Raw genomic sequence first — 10115 nt, 5'->3', positions numbered from 1 at the left:
TAATGCCGAACTATGGTATAATTGTAGGCTCCTAGCAACGGTCAGGTGGCACTGCGACACTTTCATTTATGACTCCACCGTAGCTATAACACCAGCCGCTTAGGTCGCAACGAAACTCGCAACGGGCACCCATGCTTCATCGCTCGTCTGAGTGTTACGCGCTGAGCTTTGCCGATCTTAAAGTTGGAAATGTTCGCGCTTCGCTTCAGATATCAAGCGCGGCCATGCCTAGTCATGTGCAGAGCATGCGCACATCCGCATTTTCAAATGTCGGGCACTCTTGCCTTGTGATATGCGATCGGATCTGCCAACGCTATTGCGCATCGTTTCCCTCAGATTTTGCTTCCTCATATATGAACTGTGCGCCTGATGCCACTGCCGAAAGTTCCAGCGCAAGGTGTCTACACAGGAGCCGCAGCGGGAAGTTGTTGTTATTGGTCTTAACAGAAACCATATGGAAATATTGCTACGAAGTTGTTGCTTTTGAGGTTCTCTGTATATGATGCATAGTTCCCTGTATCAGCGGCACGGTAGAGTTGGTCCATTACAGCGTAACGCGGTCTCTTTTAGAACTGTTTTATACGGATGTCATGCCGCTCCTTTCCTTCTTTATTACATCCGCGTTTTCACCAGTTGTTTGAGGATGTACGCGTAGCGTACGCGCCACGTAACATTCGCGGCATGCCGCAAGGGATAAAGGGCCCACCAACTGAGCTGCTTTCCTGCCGCCTTAAAACGCGTCGCACAAAACAAACGATTGTTCTATTCAGTATGACACCTCTCAAAAGCTAGCGAGGTCTTCGACGAAAATCAAAGGAAAATAATGTGAAGGACTTTGCGCTCGTCCTTTGACTGGAGGGTGGGCTAACTGCACGAGTGGAAACTACATTCGAGCGCTCAAAATCTGCTGCCAAGGTGGTCTGTTATCAACGGACAGGTTATTTTGCAGGCTCGCGCCCACGTAAGCGAGTTGCAACTTGGAGCTTTTAAAGCGTGCTGCGCAGGCGTCTGTAGAGACTAGGAACCTATAGAACTCTGCCCTCGAAATGCGGACGACTGTCCACCTTGTGGAAGGCGGAAGAGAGCATGCACTCGTCTGTGTTAGCAGAACCGGGGACAATCACAAAGGAGATGTTCGGTGGTTTTGTCACAACAAAGTTCTCTACAAGCGGGACCACGTATACCATGCCAAAGCGAAAAGCATGGGCGTTTGTAAACGCTACGCCGAGCCACAGACAGCAAAGGAGCGTTGACTTGACTGCTTGCCGGCGTAGCTCCTTTATTTCCTTCTTTCTTTCCATTTTGAAGTGAAGCTTTCTTTGCGAACCGTTCCGAACTCTCCAGACCGTGGCCGCTGGGTGTCGCTGCTGTTTCGCCGAACGGTTCTTACGCGGTGGCGACATCGATCCCGATGCTCTAACCATTAGGATCACAATCGCACGCACACTTACATCGTGATAACGCCTATACTATAGCTCTTCGAGATGATCGCCGCGCGTGTCACATTGCCTAAAATGGTTACGCGAGAGCGCATGCGCGCGCGCGTCAGTTTCCTTTACGGCAAAGACGCAGTAATGAAATGGGCAAATTTATAGCATTTGATTAACCGATTCACCAAAGCTTCGCTTCACATAGATTCCAAGATGTGCTTTGGATCTGCATAATTTGTTTACATCTCTGCATGTGTTCCGACTCCGGCGCGTCGTGCAGCCAACCAGATTACGTCTTGGATTAAACGCCCTACCTATTCTCTTGCTTTCCTGTCTTGCATGTGTTTCCGACTCCGGCGCGTCGTGCAGCCAACCAGATTACGTCTTGGATTAAACGCCCTACCTATTCTCTTGCTTTCCTGTCTACACTTGGAGCCCCAGTAAATCTCCCGACGCGCCAACAGACATCTCGCAAAACGGGCGCGATACCCTAGAACTGTCGCACCGAATGGCTGGGAAGGTTTGCTCCGCTCCCTTGCAGCGAAAGCCGTGTACTTTCTTACTGAGGCAGCGATTGGTTCAGCAAGAATTAGCGGGTCTCCCAGAACATCATTACCTGCAAATAACGTCTCTACCATATAGTTTCTACGTAGTAACTTGTTGGTATATAGAAATGGTTGCCAGTTTTCAAGGGCAAAACTCGGCCGCTCGAAAGTAAACAGTTCGAAGCGCTTCACTATAAATGCGGGCACGCGACAACGGAAGCTGGCTAAAAACACGCTTATTGCAAAGACGCTATCTTATTATTCTTCAACTTAAGTGTTTGCGTAGAAAACATCATAGAGTCATGGCCGGGTGATGCCAGCTGCTTATTAGCAAGAAAAAAAGTGTGTCGCAACCACTGACGTTCTGGGTGGCCGACGAAAAGTCAAGGTCACGCATGTTACGTTTGAGACTTGTGAACAATGGGTCGCGCAACGGCGAAAAATGAAGTCACCATGCCACTACCATCCTGCCTGGATCGAAATCAAGAAACGGAAGTCTCTCCGAGCAAGGCACATGCGAGCAGCTTGCTTTCTATGGTGCGTCGTTTTTGTTGCGTCCTATTTGTATGCTCTTATACGTGCTTGTGGTTAACAGAATACACCGTGCACGTCCCTGTGACCTGGGCGAACACGCCGAACTGCACACAATAAGTCGTTTTCTGGGCCCGAGCTCATGCCTTGCGCTGCATGGCGGCGGTCACTGTGCTCTCACGACGAAGGCGAGGGAATCCGCGAAAGACGGCCATTGTACGCACCTCACTGTTCCCTGTGTTCTGACAGCGGCGCCTTGTGCGGGACAACCAACAGTTGGTTTCACCGTCAGCGCACGCATCCTCCCGGATCTTCGGCAACCCGCCAGCGTGCATTGATTTCCGCTATAAACATGAAGGACCCAAGATAAACCGGCACGAACACAATGATATTGCTTATCACGACAGCAGACGGCCGTGGCCATCTTTATGCCTGCGGCGTTGTTTTAGCTCGCAGCTGAATGGTGGCCCGATGCATCGTCCACTTTATTTCTTCTAGCGTACGTGATGTCTGATTGGCCTAATTGTTACTATATGATGCTGACTGTCATATGCACGCTGAGTACGTCATTCACTTTACCTTTGTAGAGCGTGGGCCACAATTTCGTTGATACCTCTTGACAGCGTCGAGTGCTGCAGGCCCTGCAGGCATGGGATTAGAAGGACCGAGACAGCCTTAGCTCATCCAAGATGACTAAATAGGGCAGAATATATGCATTCGCAAGTTTAGATAGAGATATATACAATGGTCCTCAAGTAAAATAAAGTGGTCATCATTAACAGTACTCGCTGTTGAAACTACTGGAAAGCCACGGCGGCCGCATTTCGATGGGGGTGAAATGCGAAAACACCCGTATACTTAGATTTAGGTGCACGTTAAAGAACCCCAGATGGTCCAAATTTCCGGAGTCCCCCACTACGGCGTGCCTCATAATCAGATCGTGATTTTGGCACCTAAAACCCCATAATTTAATTTTTTTTGAAACTACTGGAAACTCCCCGGCATGTTAGAAAACTGCCTTCCAGACGTTTTGAATAAATGCTCTGTAAACACGTATCCACGAAATATAACTCCAGAAAGAACACCCAGTTCAACACTCCTCGTGACAACAGCCTCCTTGTACCCTCTTGGAAGTAGTCGTGGTCCATCCCCTTATGGTGTAACGAAGTTGTACAGCGAAATACCACCCGTCGGGATGGCGCTTTGGTGTTGCGCTGCTAAGCCCGAGGTTGCGGGATCAAATCCCGGCCGCGGCGGCCGCATTTCGATGGGGGCGAAATGCAAAAGCACCCGTGTAACATGCATTGGGTGCACGTTAAAGAACCCCAGGAGGTCAAAATTAACCCGGAGTCCCGCACTACGGCGTGCCTCATAATTATATCGTAGTTTTGCCACGTAAAACCCCGCAATCTAATTTTATTTTTAGAGCGAAATACCACGTCTTTTTCTGCAATTGCTCGACCGAGGAAAGAGGCATTAATTGAAAGAGCAGCTTAAAATGGAGCTTATTTAGGCGCAGCTTTTTAAAAATCAGCTTGTCAGTTTTACAGTTGCCGCTGCTTCCTGACATCCGGTGACGTTCGGTCCATGGCTTAGTTTGGTGCTGTAGCTGGACACCGTTACAGATGCAATCATCCTTCTTAGATTTTTTTTTTGTCCGCCCGCATCCCACTGCAGCCTATGATGTAAGGACCACTGGTGCCAAGGTGCGCCACCTGCAGCTATAAAGAAGACGTCACCGTGATTTACTTGTCAATTGGTGGCAGCAGCACCTGTGGAACGCAGATGCCGCTTTTGACGCTCGACGCAATTTAGCAGCTGCTCTGCTTCTGCTGGAACCGGGACTTCATCCAGCGCTGCCCTACAGCCCCTGCAGTGAAGATACCATCTTTTTCAGCTGACAGACGTCCGCTCCTCATGACAAGTGCAATATTGAGGAACTGAGGTGGCGCACCTGCTGCTGTATATGTGTGTAGAGGGAAATATAAAGTATGTACATAAAAAAAAATGTGTCGCCACGTTTTGGCAGCTAAGCAGCAGGCAAGCGCAGATGTTATTTTCAAATAACGTCACATGCTTTGCAAGTGTCCCTAATACAGCGATTTTGCGTAGTTACCTCGACGGTGCAGGCACTGACGGGCCACAAGTGAGTGCGCTAGAGCAGCTGCGCGTGCGCATGTCTCACCGGAGCGGTTAGGGATGGCAGATCGTGCTGACTAGGGCAATGATACATAGTTGTCAATTGACGCCTTTGTTTCACAGCTCTTGGTGGCCTTTCGCGCGTCTTCATCTCTCGCCGTACACACTGGCAAGTTCTTTGTTGATATGCAGGTATATATATCAGAGGCATTTTTAAGGCTTAGAATGCTGAAGCTCAAACAGATTAGGTGAAAACAAAATGACATGCTATCGCTGAATGGCGTATACCTAATAGATAATGTGGATCATTTTGGCCTTCCTGTTTGCGCTCTTCTTTCTAGAAGTCTTTTAATCCCCGCTAATCGCCCTGTGGCAACGTGCTGTCACAGTGGCCTAACTTGCCTAATTGAACTCATCAACTGTTTGCATTTCACAGTGAATAAAGAAAAATGACAGTGTGCGCATCGATTCGTGGCGCAGAGTGCGCATTAACTTACTACATTATACCTTCGTTCTACAGGAATACAGATTTTTTTTATACCAGTGCAAGATTCACAAAGAGTGTGGTATTAGTAACTGGCGCAACAATATTAACCCAGTAGGCGGAACGCAAGCGAAACATACACAAAAGAAGCCCCGAAAAAGTGCCGGAACAGAAACTGTGTGGCTGAGTGTCAGTGCCCCATGAGAGTTTGCGCTTCTTCCAAGTAAATAGAAACTTTGTGCGCATTTCTTGCAAAAATTATTTCCAAGGTGTGCGTGGGATTTCCATAATTTTTTATTGCATGAGCGCGAAACGAAGCGAGACCGCAACATATACTTGCCGTACGCAGACAAGCGCCATCGCGAACAATCACACCTGCTTAGCACTTGCTTTCCATGGGTTGTTACAACCACCGCCAGGAAAACAGCCACAACGCTCCCAGCGCAACGTTCTTATTTTTTATTTCGCAAACTAGGGGCCGGCACGCACGCCAAGCCCCCACTACCAAAGATTAGGTGCCCTACCTACCCCAGGTTGGGGCAGGTGGCGCGCTTCAGCCACCCGCAGTGCATTGGGGGAGGCCTCGGCGCGGGGCCCCGGCCTCGCTGATCGCCGGAGGGCCCAACACCTCAATAACGCTAATTGTAGCCCAACAACTAAAAATGCTAACTGTGGTTGTATACCTCACGGAAAGGCAGGCCATTCTATCAGGGCCAACACACTGCCCTGGTTTTCGCTGTGGTTTTCACCCAGCAATAATCACCGTGAAGCTAAGAAATGCCGCTAATTCAGGCATTGCAACTACAAACGCCTGTGCCTGCAAGCCTGTAATCCTACTTTGCTCAACTTGTGTATTGCAGGGACTGTATTGACCATATTACTGCATGCTCGAGTGTCGGGAGCAAAGCAGCGAAGATTTACATGCATTCAGACTGATTCAGGGATGATGATGAACCTCTGTCAGGGTATAGGCCAGGAATCGGGCAGCAGGACGTAACCAAGGCAAGTCTTATTTGAAAACGAGAAACGCAAAGTAGAAGAAAAAATATAAAAAAACTAAAACAAAGGGAGATGTTGCAATAACTAGACTGAATGACTAGAAAGTTGGCTCGCGTTCTGGTACTATGCGATAGGTTCGTAGTGTAAAACTGCTAAGATGCACAGTGTTCTGTGATGCGAGCGCGTCAGTAACGATAACGACAAGACGACGATGACAACGTTGAGATGACGACGACGGTTTGACGATGATGACATGACAGCATGACGACGACGACGGTGAGACGCGTTAACGGAATGACGACAGTGTGAAGATGACGTCGACGGTGTGAGGACGTGACGACAGCAGGGCGACAACGACGTTGTGACGACAGGTGCGTGACGAAGACGGCATGGACGAATACGGAACGATTACAATGTGACGACTACGACGTTTTCGGCGAGGCGATATACATGCGTATTATGTCGGGCGGCCGATGCCGGAGATAGGGCAGTCTGAAATTATGTGCCCCTGGGGCCACTAGCTGTTTTATTTATTTATTTCATTTACACATACAGCGGGGCCTCTTCGTGCTCATGGAGGAGTAGATACTAACGAAAAAGAAAAAGAGAGAGCAACATGTCATTGAGCAAACACTTGGTTAAACTTAATTGAGATCAAGGAGGACAGAAAACAAACCAGGCAGTCAATGTCTTACTTCGTACTATATATTCAAGTATAAAATGTCAAAAGTATAGCCTACAAATAATAAAATCGCTGCACACTGATAATTTCCTGCAGATGTTTTTCGCATCACATTCTACCGGTGGGTGTTAATATTTGGCTTTTGTAGCAACCTTAGTGATCAGTGGAAGACCTATAGGGCGTCAAAAAAGCGTCTCTGTTTCCAACACGTTTTAGTAATACGCGCGAATCTCCTTTTTTAGAGCTCTACTACTCCAGGTGCAAACGCAGAAAACTCCTGGTTCCGTAAATCTGACCTTCAAGCTCAGCCAAGGTCAGCCTGCCACTACCGGCTTGGAGGTTCCACAAAGAAGCTCGAGAACAAGTTAAGGACCGCACAAAGAGCGATGGAACGAAAAATGTTAGGCCTAACGTTAAGAGACGGGAAGAGAGCGGTGTGGATCAGAGAACAAACAGGGATAGCCGATATTCTAGTTGACATTAAGCGTAAAAGGTGGAGCAGGGCAGGCCATGTAATGCTTAGGATGCATAACCGGTGGACCTTTAGGGTTACAGAATGGATACCAAGAGAAGGGAAGCGCAGTCGAGGACGGCACAAAACTAGGTGGAGTGATGAAGTTAGGAAATTTGCAGGCGCAAGTTGAAATCAGCTAGCGCAAGACAGCGGTAATTGGTGATCGCTGGGAGAGGCCTTCGTCCTGCATTGGACATAAATATAGGCTGCTGCTGCTGCTGCTGCTGCTGCTGCTGCTGCTGCTGCTGATGATGATGATGATGATGATGCGTTTGTTTTGTTGCCAGCGGATGCGCACTGGCGTTTTCCTTACTCCTCTTGGCGCAAAGCCAGGCCGCTCGCTATCTGCTTGAAGCTCGCGCTTATCGCCGTCCGGTCCACCTCGAGTACTACCTAGAATTTGCTCGAAGCATCGCGACGCTCCCTGCTTTGCTAGACGAAATTGTGCTCAGCAAAATAGCGGTGGGAGTAGGAGTAGCCTCCTTTCCTAAGCAGCTCACACGAAGATTGCAATTTGAATAATCAATTGACGATCGCTGCTGCACAGCTTGTAGCCATTAGTTTTAGACGACGTCTATGCACAATAACTCCAAACTTTGCTGCCCTCACATGACCACAAAATGTGAAGCGCATGTCTTTCAGTCTACTTTTTTTGCGGTACCATAATTTACGTCACAACCATGTGAAGTCAATAGACAAGGAAGGCAAGGCAAGGAAAGGGAAAACTTTTTTTTTATTGAAGTGCATAATAATTATGAATGTTCGATTTGCGATAAGGTTCATAGTCCCAATAATGGCGAATGAAAGCGAAAATTGAAGACAACTTGACCCCTGTGGGAGCCGATGCCACTACCACTGCATGATGCGTGCGGTGCTCTACCAACTAAGCTACGGCGACCGCTGGCCCTCCGTCCAATTTCTTTGTCATGTGTGTGCATAGAGTCAGTGAAAAGCAGATCAGTTCAGGCTGTTGCCCGCTAACAAATATGCGGCTTTCGAACAGGAAGATGAAGTTAACATAGAAATAATTAATGAGGTCATAACTAAACTGACTTCAGAAATTTATTTATTTATTTCTTAGAGGGGAGGGGCAAAAAAACATTTTGAAATTTCATGAAGTGCGGCTTATAAAAAAAATTCGTCGGCCCTTCACTCCACGAAGATGGTTATACCAGCGAAGTTGAAATGTGCGGCCCCGGTGTTTATCACTGGGTTAATCTCGACGGTTCATTAAAGTATTTCTCAATTATAAGGTTACACACACGTTCGGCTGCGACGGAGAGAACGACGTCACTGACGGTTTTATTGGTTTTTATTGAAAGTGAATAAAAAGATTACAGGTTGTTAATATACAGAAGGAGGTCCCGAAGTCAGAGACTGCAATGGGACCTCCTTTACAATTTAAACATAATAAAGTACAGATTACAGCAGTTGTGACACATCGTGAACAATTTAAACATAATAAAATTAAAACATAATATTTACAATTTAAACATAATAAGGTACAGATTACAGGAGTTGTAGCGCATCGTGAACAGGAACTACTTACAGATTTTAGCATAAATAGGTTAGTTAAAGAATTAAACGTTCATAGATAGGAGGCATATATAAAAAAAAGCACTGTAGTATAATTTTGTCGAACACTAAGAGTGTAGAGTATAAATGACTGGACGTACATAATATAATTGCCAAACTCAAATACATGTGCATGACAAGGGCATCAAACATGAATCAAATTGCACTACTATGAAAATTAAATGAAGGCACATTGAATGAATGGCTATGAGTATAAACTAATCATCAGTATTGGACAAAATGTATCCTTTTAGTTGTTTCTTGAATTCATGAATTCCGCAGTCCGCAGTCCTCCGTTGTCGCTTGCGTTCGATGTCTCGAGTTAGCTCGGCGGCGTGGTTAGCAGCATTCGCCCGCCCATTGGCGCTTGCGATTATTCGAAATTAAATTTCTTCAAAATTGAATCTGTCCGTCAAGTAAGACAATAAATGGCTCATACCACCGTAAACGCGGCCTCCCCATCACGAAGACAGAAAAGTGAAATTCCACGCTGGAAGGATGAGCGGCAACGCAGCCAGCTGTGGAAGCAGACGACGATGCTCGAGCGAATGCTGATGATGATAGTTTTTTGTGGACAGGCGATTTCACCTAGCCATGTACGATTTCGCCTAGACATATTATGAAGCTGCGCTTTAAAAATAAAGCGAAGCATTACCAATTTTCCATATTTCCTCATGCCATTTCTATTTGGAACAAACTACGATAGAGTGTGGTAGGACAGAATGATTTATTAGGTTAAATAAATAATGTATTGGTTTTGGATTAGTGATGTAGTGAAACAAGTAATAAAAATGATCACATGATTGTTAGCAGGCATGTATGTGATGCGACAAATATCTGCAGGAAATTGTCAGTGTGCAGTGATTTTGCATGTAGACTTACTTTTGATATTTTATGAAGTAATACATTGACTGCTCTGGGCGAGGTGCGTAACTTGTGATAGTGTGCGCTGGGGACGCGAGGGAGTGGCCGCCCCTGATCCGTCCTTGTGGATGTGAAGTCCGAGTACGCGAACGGAGTCGGCAGTAGGGATCTTTGTTCCGTTAAGGGAGACTCTGGGATCGACTTCGATATAGTTGGGTGGTCTTCCTCGTGTCCGTGCTCTGAGGACGAGAGAGAGAGAGAGAGAGAAACTTTATTTCGAATCAGAACGATTCGCGTCCGGCGAGTTAGTGGGTTGGGGCACCCGCCGAGGTTACGACCAAGAGTTCTTGTC

At 47.0% G+C, this 10115-nt stretch overlaps 1 non-coding gene across 1 annotated transcript; it reads right to left on the bottom strand.

The window, feature by feature from the left end:
* Positions 1 to 5601: 5601 nt before the first annotated feature.
* LOC119437984 (U1 spliceosomal RNA) lies at positions 5602 to 5765 on the bottom strand. Its single transcript, XR_005189615.1, has one exon. It is a non-coding gene; the product is annotated as a U1 spliceosomal RNA (small nuclear RNA).
* Between the last annotated feature and the right edge of the window lie 4350 nt (positions 5766 to 10115).

Source organism: Dermacentor silvarum, chromosome 1 (genome assembly GCF_013339745.2).
Source record: "Dermacentor silvarum isolate Dsil-2018 chromosome 1, BIME_Dsil_1.4, whole genome shotgun sequence".
NCBI classification, from domain to species: Eukaryota; Metazoa; Arthropoda; class Arachnida; order Ixodida; family Ixodidae; genus Dermacentor; species Dermacentor silvarum.
Note: the sequence above shows the minus strand (reverse complement) of the source record. Positions and strands in the feature narration are given on the sequence as shown.